At 32.3% G+C, this 14,498-nt stretch overlaps 1 protein-coding gene across 2 annotated transcripts in view; it reads left to right on the plus strand.

Annotated features, from left to right (window-relative positions):
* Positions 1-14,498, plus strand: part of LOC113400399 (uncharacterized) — a 168,001-nt gene that overhangs the window by 41,375 nt on the left and 112,128 nt on the right. Inside the window, exon 2 of one of the 2 annotated variants that reach the window (XM_026639952.2) lies at positions 1,645-1,689. The exons of the other annotated variant lie outside the window; for it this stretch is intronic. The gene's annotated coding sequence lies outside the window, so the exon portion shown is untranslated. The remainder of the gene's footprint in view (positions 1-1,644; positions 1,690-14,498) is intronic. 2 annotated transcript variants of the gene reach the window in all.

Raw genomic sequence — 14,498 nt, forward strand, 5'->3', positions numbered from 1 at the left:
TAGTCTCGTGATATACCATCAAACAGTAATACTTAGTACTGTTGTGTTTGACTGTGTCTGATTTGAAGGGACAGTGAGTCAAAAAGCTACGACGAAATCGAACTATTCGTTCGTAAGAAATAAACAATATTTTGTATGTATAAAGCAACACACACTACATGCACTTTATTGATTCATATACACACATATATACACACACACACACACACACACACACATGTACTTTGTAATAATTACTAATTTCAGTTATCTTTATTTTTATTTAATTTTGTTCTCTTTAACATTATTTATATTAATTAAAAGTTTGTTTATTATTTAGTTGCTTATATAACACATGATGTTATGGAAGAGTGAGTCCCTCTGACACGAGTAGGTATTATGCTTACTAGAGAGACCCAACCTTAATTCTGCTATGTATACTGTGTTAAGAATAAATAAATAAATATATCGGTAAAGTGTTATTAAACGAATAAAGAACATCAATTTGTTTCATGGGTTCGTCTCGTATTGACGATGTTTGAGATGCTTAGTATTTTTTACAATGTTCATGGGCGGTGGTATCCACTTACCATATGCCAGCCTAATTTTGATCTAAAAAGGTAAGAGTATTTCATGAATGGATGTTAGTATTATAAATAGTCATAGTAACGACCATGAGAACGCCTATTCATCGCTCTGTGTTGCCATTGTCTAAGTACTTTCACTTTTGTTAAATAATTACAAGCGTTATTCTTCTTTTATAAAGTAGTGAATGAGATTTGATTTACATAATTTAGGGTTGCCATAGCGAAATTTATAGACTAAGAAAAAAACAACATTATTTTCAGTAGCAGATAGCAACATTAATAAATTTGAATATTATACCCATAAGTATACCTGTATGCCTGAACGTTTTCAATACCTTATCTAGTATATAATCTAAAGTGTATTAATTTTGTATTTAAAAAAATCTCGCACATACAAACATATAGACGAAACAAGACTTTTTTTTATGGTATCGGTAGACTGAGAGGGAATTGGACCATCCGATAGCAAGTGAACACCACCACCCATAGACATTAACGAATATTAACCATTCCTTACATAAGCAGCCTGTAAATTTCCCACTGCTGGGCTAAGGCCTCCTCTCCATTTGAGGAGAAGGTATGGAGCATATTCCACCACGCTGCTCCAATGCGGGTTGGTGGAATACACATGTGGCAGAATTTCATTGAAATTAGACACATGCAGGTTTCCTCACGATGTTTTCCTTCACCGCCGAGCACGAGATGAATTATAAACACAAATTAAGCACATGAAAATTCAGTGGTGCTTGCCTGGGTTTGAACTCGAAATCATCGGTTAAGATGCACGTGTTCTAACCACTGGGCCATCTCGGCTTTATAAGCATAACATATTTTATGTTATGCTTATAACCATTCCTTACATCACACAAATTAGCCACCAACCTTGGGAGTTATGATGTAATGTCCCTTGCATTCTCACCCTTCAAACTGAAACGCAAAAATATTGGGTATTGCTGCTTGGCGGTAGCCCTAACCTAAAGTAAAACTGTAAGCTTACTTTTAACATTCGTTGATTACAATAAATTATAATCATTTCTGATATTACTTTTTACTCATAACCATTTTTTTTTTATTCCAGGTACATATCCGCTTCTACCCAGAAATACAAGCAATTTCGTTTAAGGTAAATGTCCTCATAGATGACGCATGAATATACTTCAATATCTGTTGTTTGATCAATTGATGAGTTTCGGCATTTACATATTGATATTATTTAATACATAAAAAGGGCACAGAAAAAATATTTAAATATCTTACACATTTTACATATTCGGTATATTCATTTCTTGTATTTAACGTGGGTTGAAAAACATTGGACGTACTAAGTTCATTGAAGTTATAAACAATAATGAAAGAAAAAGAGTAAAATGATTGAATAATAAAAGTAAATAAAGTAAAACAATATAATTTATATGTTTTCTTGAATAAATATTTATTTATAAATGAAGCCGTTCCGTCGAAAAATTTACCTGTTTTTGTTTTTACTTTAAAATACTCTTCAAACAATCGCTTTAATACATTTATTTTAAACACACAGTGTATATAGTTCTGTTAGAAAACTTGAAAATCCGTACACGCATCTCGGATGGGTAGGTTTTGATTTGGGATGCAGCCCAGAATCGTGATAGCTTACAACTTGTATCAAAATACAGTATCTTGCGAATAAAAATCTCTTCTAGGTTGTCGTCAAATGTTAAAGTCTCAACAGATTTACAGTATATATATTATCGTATCTACTCATATAACAATGTTTACTAGTAGAGATAAAGACATTTTCAGGTTTCGCACTAGTAGAATAAGAGCTTCGAATACATAAAACACTATTGGTTTACACGGTGCATACCAGTTAAAATCTCAGACGGCAATTTTTTACGAAATTCTCATCAAACATCGTCTGACTTAAATCTAAATTGATTGAAATCTCATGATGATGAACCCAGAACTATATATATAAACTATGTAAAATAAAACTATATAATGAATTGTAAACCTAAACCTTTCTCATGAACCATTCTATCTAATAGTGAAAACTGTATGAAAATCAGTTTAGTAGTTATTGAGTTTATCACGTTGAAGACAGACAGACGCGACGAGGGGACATTGTTTAATAATACTTAGTGAAAATAAAATATTAGGAATTTCAATTACATAATATTTTTCCTTCTTAGTTATACATATATAATAAATAATAAATATGATTAAAAATTCAATTTAAAAAAAAATAAAAAATATAACAAAATACTTAGATAATAAGAATATACTTGAGAATATTTTGTTTTCATAGTTTTTGTATAATTAAGCAAGAAATATAAGGCTTTTTATTTTATTTTATAATATTTTTCATTATTTTTAAACATTTATCTACACTGCTGGGATAATTTAATAATAAAATAAAATGTGATAAGTCACAGCGTTCAAGACAAAAAGCATCATACAAATTATATTTTAAATGCCGTGTAGTATTGGAATAGCAATGATTAGTTGTATACAAGTTCTAAGTAACAAGACATAGTGCACGTCGAAACTTTAGAAGACAATTCAAAACAACATAATTAATCCAACTACGTTCCAACTGTAGTACGACTTACCTTACTTTTAGACTAAACATACATTGATGGATTAAGGGCTTAAGATATTTAAAAAGAAAACGAAATAGTATTTACGTTTTAAATGTTTAATTATATAATATGTATTTACATTCGTACATACATTTAAATCATTTGTAAAAAGTACATTAATAAAAAAAGCATATTATTCAATACAAGATCATATAGTTAATAAAAAAGCATGGAGCTAATACTTGTTGATTTCCAGGTAGGATATTTTATATACATATATAATTGTATTTAACTAACTTTTAAAATGTTGAAGAAGAGTAACTACTGAGTTTTTTGGCGGTTATTCTCGGTATAATCTAAACCCCGAACCAGTGTTAGCTCTACTTGATATAATTTGTAAAAGGACGATTCAAAAGTGTTTAAAAATCCCACTCGAATAAAGTTTATAATGATTCGAGTTGATATTAAAAAAAAAATGCTTATATTTGACTTTATGTATCTGCTTGGGTTATTCTTACGTACATACATTTTCGGTATGCAGGGTAAGTGCGCCAGTAAATGACTCAAATGGCATAACATCTTAGTTTACATAGTTAGTTGAGCAATGTGCTTGTAAGGAATGATTAGTATTTGTTCCAGTACCAATGTCTTTGGTCGTGGCCACAGATGGCGCATTAGTGTATACCTTCCTTTATTAAATGAGTTGAATGTATATGTATGTAGACAATACGATATAACATGTTTCTAACAAAAAGGTTTTAAGCGCTGAATGCAAATGTATACTATAATTATATATTTATTAAACTGTAACTACCGAGTTTATTTTTTCTTTGTCTCGGTATACTAATGTAATTTATAATCTGTGCTCGTTGAGATCAAATTCGGTTGAATTCAAATCAAATGTATTTGTAGAAAATTTATGAATTCTGATGAAACACAAATTCAATATATAATGTAGAAAAGTAATAAAAAGTAACAGAAACTGAATGTCCCACTGTTGGGCTAAGGCCTCCTCTCTTTATTCAACGCTACCCCAATGCAAGTTGATATATATATATAATCCTAATAATTATTTACGATTGTATCTTTAAAGTATATATAAAATTTTATAATAAGAACACATAATTATGTTATGTAAAAATAATCTTATATATATATATATATATAGATACATAAGATTATTTTTACATATATATTATTATATATAGTTATTATTATATATACGATAGTACCCAAAATACGGCTAGTTCGGTAATGATAGTTACCGTCGTTTTGAGTGACTACAAAGGATGTAACGTCTTATCAACCGAAGTTGTTGGCGGAATTTCTTACAGTGCCAATAATCAAGAGCGGTGGTGACCACTTACCATCAGATGACACATTTGCCAACCAAAAAGAAAAAAAAAAGTCGCAAATACGAATATGTGCTAATGGCATACAGAGTCTTTAAATACAAATTGATAAGTAATTGCTAAACTTAGTATCAAATATCTGACTCGGGGTCTCCTAATTCGCCCATTAATGTCTTGACAACGCCATAAATATCCTCCATTATAATACCTTGACCCTTGGGATCGTGACCGAAATATATGAGATCGGTTATTTATCATGAAGGTTTATTAGGGACCCTGGCGTTTGTCATTTAAAGATCATTTTTTCATCAACACGAAATTTATATTTTGAACCATTTATCTACCTAATATTTTTATTTATGTTTTTTATTATAAACGATTCAGTAGTTAAGGCGTAAACGCGTTACAAACAATCAAACTTTCCCTTTTATTAAATCAGTTAGGTTTAGGGCAGCAGAAAGACATTCGGGTCACAGTTACACCTCATAGTAACGAACCTTTTAACCGATTTGGAAAAAAGGTGATTTGGTAAATACGTATATACATAATACATTAGCAAAATCCTGTCGATGTTTTTCTCACATATATACTATTTCTATGTATGTGAGCACATTGGTGATTGGTTGAACGATATAGAAGTTGAAGTGTCTTTTATTATATATATATATATATATATATATATTTATATATGTTTGTCTCTTTTCAAACGTGTTGTCCGAGTCATCTGTATCTCATATTCAATTTGTATTTGTTTGAATAAGCACGTTTTCGCTACCAACGAAACCCGTTGAGTTACCTTCGACGTTTCCTCACAGGTCTGAGGCGCTTTTTACTACATCTTATTTCGAGTTTTGAAAATGTTAGAAAACTCGGAATAGATAAATGGTCTTAGGTAAATAATATGTAAGAAAGGTCAATACAGGGCATGTTTGAACAGAACAAAGGTAGAGCCATTAGCAAGGGAAATACGCAGGGAAGTGTCGAGAGCGATCTACAACAGACAAACGTCCCTTTGATTAACGTAGGGCGGAAATTGTAGGTTGTGTTGTATGTACTGCAACAATATAGGGTAATGGTAGAATTTCTATGTCACGTAGAGATGTGATTGAAATGACTCAAACAGATCGATGTAACTAAAATCAAAATCAAAATATACTTTATTCAAGAAGGCTTTTACAAGCAGTTTTGAATCGTCATTTAACAAACTATTTTAAGTAGAGCTACCGCCGGTTCGGAATTTCGATTCTACCGAGAAGAACCGGCAAGAAACTCAGTAGTTACTCTTTTTAAACGTCTAAAATTACAGTCATGTTAGTTAAATACAATTATATATGTATGTTATGTCTCCTGCCTGGAAGTCAACAAGAATTAACTCCACGCTTTTTATCATCTATATAATCTTGTATCGAATAATATGCCTTCTTTTATAAATGACTTGAATCTATGAAATGGCAAAGTTAAGATTTTCTTAAGCAATTTTATAAATATTGTACATTTAAATATTTAGTGATTTATGATAAAAGGTTCTAAGGTTTCTGGATGAGCCTGCTCTTAATTCATCATTGAAGAATTTATGATGATAAGTAAATAATCATTGTATAATATTTATGTACGTAGTGATAACGTCAAGCGTTCCTAAATTGAAATCAACAATTGGTGAAAATTTTGCTATACGATTACGTGTTTATCGACAAAAAGGGGTGTTACGAGAATTCGAAATTCATAATTGGATTTTACTGTTAATTATAACATCCACACGTGAATATCCCAGAGAACGGCTAACATTGTTTTTTGTACGAACGAAAAATACAGGAAGAAAATTATAAAAGAGTATATTGTACGGAATACGTGGAACCTAATTAATTTGAGTGCTTAATTAAAAATTTTCTCAGTTTTGAATTACACCATAAGTGCTCAACTTTTGGCGTAATAAGAAAAAAAAATATGAATTCAGAAGGTATCTTACACATTGGCTCACCTTATGGTAAGTGGTAAGATTATGTTACCATAGACAAACGCGATTCAAGACGTTAACACCACTCCCTATCCACAAAGCGTTGTCAATCATCGCATCTGAAATGTTATTTCTCCTGTACCTTTAATAATATGAGCTCACTCTTCACACCAAAGCCGATGGCCCAGTACTTAAAACGCGTGTATCTTAACCGATGATTGCGGACTCAAATCCAAGCAAGCACCACTTTTTTTTCCACTTTTCATCTCGTCTTCGGCAATTTTTACCGCAGACGAAACGAGATGAATTAAAATCAATATGATTATTAGCACACTATTATGTCACGTAAGTGACATTTACGGAAGATATCCTAAAATTATATATTTTATAAATATATCTATCAAGACAAACTTTCCTTAAACACGATTGAATGTAAGAATTATTTATTAAAGCCGTATTAGCGATCATATTTGTAACTATTTATTAGTGAAGAAAATGGTATGATATACAAAAAATATTACTCAGGAAAAATGTACCTTTCTAACATTGAATATATTTTTTAAGTTTCATAGAATACGTACAAATAAATTTTACCACTTTATAATATTCGTACAGATAATCTCTAATTCTTGTTTATTTAACACTTGCCTTAAAATTATTAACTCATTTTTATTCAAATGATATATTAATTTTAATATTGGACAACATCACATACATTACTCTGATCCCAATGTAAGTAGCTGAAGCACTTGTGTTATGGAAAATCTGAAGTAACGACGGTATCACAAACACCCGGACCCAAGACTACATAGAAAATTAATAAACTTTTTCTATATCTTAGCCGGGAATTGAACCCGGGACCTCAGAGTAGCGTACCCATGAAAACCGGTGTACACTCTACTCGACCGTTTGAATGGAGGTTGTCATTTTCCTTTTCATGATTCCCTTGATTGACGCAATTAAACATTTCGGCTTCCGATACTTTCATATTCACCATCCTTTCGTGCTTATACCTACTGAATGCATCTCGTATACCTTAACACATAACGTGCCATTAGCAAAATGTGGAAGGATGTAGGCATAACGGCGGAAAGTGTTGAGAGCAATCAGACAGCTCTCAACGAATGCCATGGTTTTTTTTTCTTTTTTAATACGGAGCAGTGAGTAGTTTTCATTTATGTTGAATTACTTGTATTAAACTTTTGTTTCATTGATAGTTATATCTTTAAAAAATATGTCTGTACATACATTAGTCTGTAAAAAAAAATACACATTAATAAATTAATTGTAATCATCGATAATATCTTATTAACTAACCTTAAAATACACAAATATATCACTTGGAGATTAAGTTATATGCTTAGAGGTTTTTTACAAAATAAATTATTTATAGGTACTTAATTTTTTTTCCGTAGGTGTTGCGTCCGTTTATTTGTTTCATTGAAAAGTAACACTCAGTAAATATGATTACTGGTGATTTAAATTCATATTTTATGGGAAGATGGATTTTGGAGGCGACGGTTGAAAGGCGTTTCTCTGTTTTAGAACTTGCATTCTTTGGTTCACATGAGTAACTGAACCATGGCTTCTAATCATTAAATTCTGAAGATATTTAACAAGAGACCATCTACAAGGTATTAGAAACAGTACTATTAAGTACAGTTTTCACTTTTAACTTATCTATGTAATTTATTCGTATACCAGTGTGTGATTTGACTGATTGCACGAGATATATATCATCTGAAGTAAAGAAAGAGTAAAAATTTATTTATGATTCTTAAAATTATATTGACGTAGTAAAAAGTGATTTAAGATTCTTAAAATTCTAATGTCTTATCACTACGTAGTATAAAACAAAGTCGCTTCCCGCTGTCTGTCTGTCCCTATGTATGCTTACATGTTTAAAACTATGCAACGCAGTTTGACGCGATTTTTTTAGTAGATAGATTGATTCATAGGAAAGATTTATTACGTATAATATTTGCATAATATAGTAGAAAAACACTGATAATTTTAGATGTTTCTAATGCGATGTCGTAAATAAACACATTTTTTGCGCTTACATTGCAAATGCTGTCCGAACCCTATGAGTTTGATCAGAATAATGTACTTGAACACCTTAAAAGGTTCTATAAAAAACCACAATAACCATTTTTTATCCTATAACATTTACGAAGTCATTTTAAGCAATAATTCTAATCCAATTAACTACATTGTGCATTTAATTTGTGAGCCGAGATGGCCCAGTGGTTAGAACGCGTGCATCTTAACCGATGATTTCGGGTTCAAACCCAGGCAGGCACCACTGAATTTACATGTGCTTAATTTGTTTATAACTCATTTCGTGCTCGGCGGTGAAGGAAAACATCGTGAGGAAACCTGCATGTGTCTAATTTCAACGAAATTCTGCCACATGTGTATTCCACCAACCCGCATTGGAGCAGCGTGGTGGAATATGCTCCATACCTTCTCCTCAACGGGAGAGGAGGCCTTAGCCCAGCAGTGGGAAATTTACAGGCTGATTATGTTATGTTTATGCATTTAATATAGATAAATATGCCCCATTACAGTATGTAATTTAAATGAATATTTTCGAAGATATTACAGATTTAAAACGCAGGCGCATGGCGGTTTGTATTGTCCAATACAAAAAGCTGTGAACGTTGTACAAGACATTCTGTAGTATATTTAGTATCAGCATTGCAACCGTGCGAAGCCGGGGCGGGTCGCTAGTAGTAAATATAATCACTACTGATCCATTGCCTTGTCTGTCTTCCTTAATATATAAATAAAAATAAATATATAAAACGGATAATTTTGTAAGAAAGAAAACTTTAAAGCACGAAGAATTATTACGCCATTAAATGAAAACTTTAACAGTGTATGGAGATGAAACTTCAGTCAAGATTATGCTTACAAAGTTACCTCAACTGTAAAGTAATTAGCACACTATGTAGCTAACTAACAAACTACAACATCATTATGACTAAATAACCGTCCTGACTTCACAAGGGGACAACAATTTTTAGATTGAAGAACAAACTTAAAAATATAAATGCTTATTATTTTTTCGGATAGGTAAGTTAAAATTCTCGCCTTCCTCTCATATAATAACATATAAACATTTCTATTGAATCACTCTGTTTAATGATGAAAAGCGCATTAAAATCCGTTGCGTAGTTTAAAAGATCCAAACGTACAGACGGCGAGAAGCGACTTTTATTTTATACTTAGTAAAGCATACATCATTCAAATAAAATACTATGTGTTTTTTCGAATTCGCTTTTTTCCTTAACAAATAAATATCATGATATAAGATATACATTACAATGTTAAAATATATATATATGATAAAAACTTAGTTCGTTCGTTGATTTTAATGTTTGATATATATTCATTTGCATTTAATTAAACTACACATCAATCCGCACTGGAGCAGCGTGGTGGAATATACTCCAATCCCCAAAAAGGAGAGGAGGCCTTAGCCCTGCAGTGAGAAATTTAGAGACTGTTAATGTTGTACGCTATATGCCTTTTTGATGTTTGCCTTTAAATTTTTCAGTCAATATCTCATAACAATTTGACTTCCGGTTTGTTTTATAGAATAGCTAAGTAAGTGTTATTATTAAAATAAATTCGATACCATTTCTATATTTTCTCTTCTGTGATTATAAACTACGTACACCCATTAGCGAAGGAAGTACGGGTAATGGGAAGTGTCGAGGGTCGTTGGTCTGCTTTCAACATACCGTTCTTGACGTTTGAGATTTCAGGGTAGTTTAAGGCGATGCAAAGTGTTACTAAGTTGAATAAATGTTACGGTATACTTAAATTTACATTATATATATACGAAATAGTTAAACAAATATACTAATAAACGCGGTATAGCGGTTGAATATGTAACGTCACTTTCGAAGAAGTATTGTGTACTGTACAAGTAAGGAGATAAGTTTGAATAAACTTACTAATGATACTATGATATTGAGGAGATAGAGGGATTGCTAGATATGAGTTCAATATGAGTAAAAAAATTGGGATATTTTAAGGATAAAAAGTTGCTAAAGAAGAGTATTTTTTTTAGAAGCCGCTGTCCATCAACATACCCTCCCCCCTCCCCAACGTTGCTGCTCAAGGTAATGTTTTATCCTTCATATCTGAACACAACACAAAGTTTCGTCATTAACATTTTTTGACGACAGATTATCCGGTACTGAAAAACTTCTCTAAAGTAGCTCATTTATCCGCATTATAGTACCGAAGTTATTAACAAAATTTAACATAATTGTATTCTAAAAATAATGCGTTACCATCATTGCCTCTGCGTCCATTAATTTTTCGTTTCGATACAGAATTCGATTGCGAAATGCATGGAAATAAATATAGATGCAGAAAATTTCAAAAACACAATAAAATTGATAGTATTTTTTTGGAAAATTTGTTATATTTTGTAAGAAGTACTAAAACAATTAAAGTTGTTATTTATGGTGTTAGCAATGAGGTACTGCAGGGCTATTGTTGTTTACAAAGAATCCTGTATTTAAGCTTAGGCTTCGCTAACGTTTTATTCTCCAACGAAATACTTTAAAAGAAAGGTAAAAATAATACTAACCACTAACTTTTAATATTACTAAATGTCATACATAATCTTCTATGTCCATTTTACTTGGGGGGTGGTTTAATCAGCTCTGGATCAATTTTTGCTACCATGTATTTTAGGCGCGATGGATGGCATAATCATTCTTCGTGTCATATTATCTTATTACATGCCAGTAATTAACTAATGCAGAAGTAATATGACGACCTCCGTGGTCGAGTAGGGTGTACACCGGTTTTCATGGGTACGCCACTCCATGGTACCGGGTTAGATTCCCGGCCGAGTCGATGTAGAAAAAGTTCATTAGTTTTCTATGTTGTCTTGGGTCTGGGTGTATGTGGTACCGTCGTTACTTCTAATTTTCCATAACACAAGTGCTTTAGCTACTTACATTGGGATCAGAGTAATGGATGTGATGTCCAATATTTATAAAAAATTAAATAAAAAAATAATGTCAAATCGAAAATTTGACCTAACCTAATGAAAATCTTTTGACCAAGTTATTAACATTCTTAATAATAATAATTGTTTAATGTTTAAATATAATCCTAATCTAAAAAACAAGCAAGCAAGTCTATAAATTTTAAAGAAAACTAACTTTAATTCAAGTATCAAAGAAGCGGTCTAAAAGGAATGTAATGTGGCCAGCGTTGGGACCTAGCATCATTCGTCTTTCTAAGCCTGATTTAACGTCGGCAGGCGTTACTTGGCTTTTTGCCAAGGGTGTGAAGAGTAGACTTAGTTGATACACTATAATCTATTTAGTGTGGATTTTAGGGTGACAGTTTTTTTTTAACTTTGCAAAATGTTTTGTTGGTTAAGTAAATTAAAAAGACTTTTAAATCATGTCACATATTTTTGAAGAAACGTTTAATATTTTTGGAGTACGTCAAAGGATGGATATCAACAGTTAGTACAGTGGAGTTAACTGGCAGATAAAGAAAAATGAAAGCTTTATACCCAGACGAACCTTCCTCCCTTTCTTTCTCACTCTGTCTCTTTCTATTTAATATAACATTATTTGATCAATTTTTTTCAAATAGGGTTACTGTTTTAATTCACATGGGGTTTTAAGAAAAAAATATTTGTTGACATTTATACATTATACCTTGTTAATTTATATCATGGTGTCTGTTATCTGAACGGATTATGAACCGCTCATTCAGTATTCAATACAAGGGCATTGACGTTAGGAATACTTAATATAAGACAGATGCTTATATGTATCCTACTTCTAAGAGGTATTTAGGACATTTAGTTGATCACCGACTATAAAAACCAACGGTAACCTCTATTATAGTGAGATATTATGGGATCGCTTGTACGTATCGCTTTAGCCAGCAACGGATGAGAGTTTAAGTGAAATGGGCATTAAATAACTAACATTATCGTACTTCGTTTGTATTTTGGATAAAATGGGGACATGGAGAGTTAGCGGAAATGTTAAAAAAGGAAAAGATATTGACCAATTATTATCTCGGCTACCAATCATAAAGTTTATGGTTGAGGTTTTTATTTTTTTCGAAAGTTCTCACAACCTTTTTATCAGACCGACAACTAAGTTCAAGATACCCACCTGGATATGAAACACAGTTTGGAATAGGTACTTTTAGCTCCCTGTAGAAACGTCTAGCGTTGAGTACTTTCGTTTAAAACTGTAATAAAAGTGTAAAAACGCTTAAAACTAAAGGACATGATCTCGAGTTTTCAGACATATTATGGTCTGTAAAATTCATGTAAGTGTCGTGGGGCGATTGTAGGACTCCTGCCTCCTTGTATGTTTATTGGTATACTTTATCAGACTACCTTTTTAACGGATTTGCTTATAGTCAAAATGAGTTATGAGAAGTGAAAAAAGAATAGTCCGTTAATGTCGCACTTTTTGGGAAAAGTTTCTTCTACAGAATGTTTGGAGACTTCGCTACTACAGTTCACGTTGATGGAAATATGTGGCAGATTTTCATCCGAAAAGTGCAAGTTTACTTTCACTAAAAGAATTATAGTATATAACAAATAAATTAAACTTAAGCGTGTGACATTTTCACATGCTGTATCTACTTGCGTAAATCTTGAGATACATCACCGAATAATACATTTTACTATAGGTACCCTAAATGTTTATAATAATAATAATAACCTCCCCGTGGGATCACCTTGTGGTGGGGGGGGGGGGCGTTACGGGAAGCAGATACAATAAATAAGGTTAACCATCTATAAAACCTACCCCATTAGATACAAATTTACAGTGGCTTAAATCTGACACAAATACTACCTTCCTACTAACGATCCCGAAATCCTTTTTATGGAGAAATGTCTAAACGAGTATACAATTTGCGGCCGCTATCCGGGGGTCGCCGGGGCACATCTGGAACCGATGCGGGATGTGACAGCATGCGATCCATCGGCGATGAGAGGTTGAACAGGCGGGCTTCCGTCGCAAAATCTATTACAGCCGGTAACAGTTCCGTAGGAACATCTTATCGATCTCCACCTTCCACATCTACAAGCAATACGTCGCTCGCGAGTGTTGGACAGGAGACACTATGTCGAACAACTTATGCCCACCGTTAGCACTAAGCGCAAAAAATGGACGCAAGATATGAATGAGTTCATACTGCGCACTTATCTTTACCTTACTAACATGGAAACAGATATCGTAGCCTATTTATCACCTTTACATACAAAATTCCTCGAAAAATATCCTCATATGCAAGTTAGCCGACAACGCGATGGCGATCAACGACGAGCCGTAATACGAAACAAATTGCTGGCACAGAATACAATTTACAAAAAATTACATTCATTCATCCATTTTTGTACAATATCATTAATAGTTTTATTAAAAGCCCAGAATGAATGCCAAATTATATAACAACAGGAACCACATATATGATACCAAATGATAAATCCGACTATAAAGACTCATCCAAATACAGACCTATAACCTGCTTACAGACAATATATAAAATCATATCTTCATGTTTGACTCAAGAAATATACAATCACATAGAAAACAATAAAATTCTCACTGAACAACAAAAAGGCTGTAGAAAATTTAGTCAAGGCTGTAAGGAACAATTGATAATTTATTCTGTAATTTTAAAACAAGTTCAAATACAGAAAAAAGATTTACATACTATGGACATTGACTATAAAAAAGCGTTCGACTCAGTACCACATTCCTAGTTGCTACACGTATTAGATATTTATAAAATACACCCACAAATAATATCTTTCTTCCAAAACACAATGCTCAATTGGATTACTAGACTCAGGATCAATACCCGGGAGGAACTAGTAGAAACCACACCCATAAAAATTCAACGAGGTATTTTCCAAGGTAACGCTCTTAGCGCCCTCTGGTTTTGCCTTGCTCTCAATCCACTTTCTAATTCATTGAATACAATGCATGAAGGATACCAGTTAGATACACCAACAGACATACAAAATATTACACTAAATCATTTATTTTAT

This window comes from Vanessa tameamea, chromosome 17, assembly GCF_037043105.1.
Source record: "Vanessa tameamea isolate UH-Manoa-2023 chromosome 17, ilVanTame1 primary haplotype, whole genome shotgun sequence".
NCBI lineage: Eukaryota > Metazoa > Arthropoda > Insecta > Lepidoptera > Nymphalidae > Vanessa > Vanessa tameamea.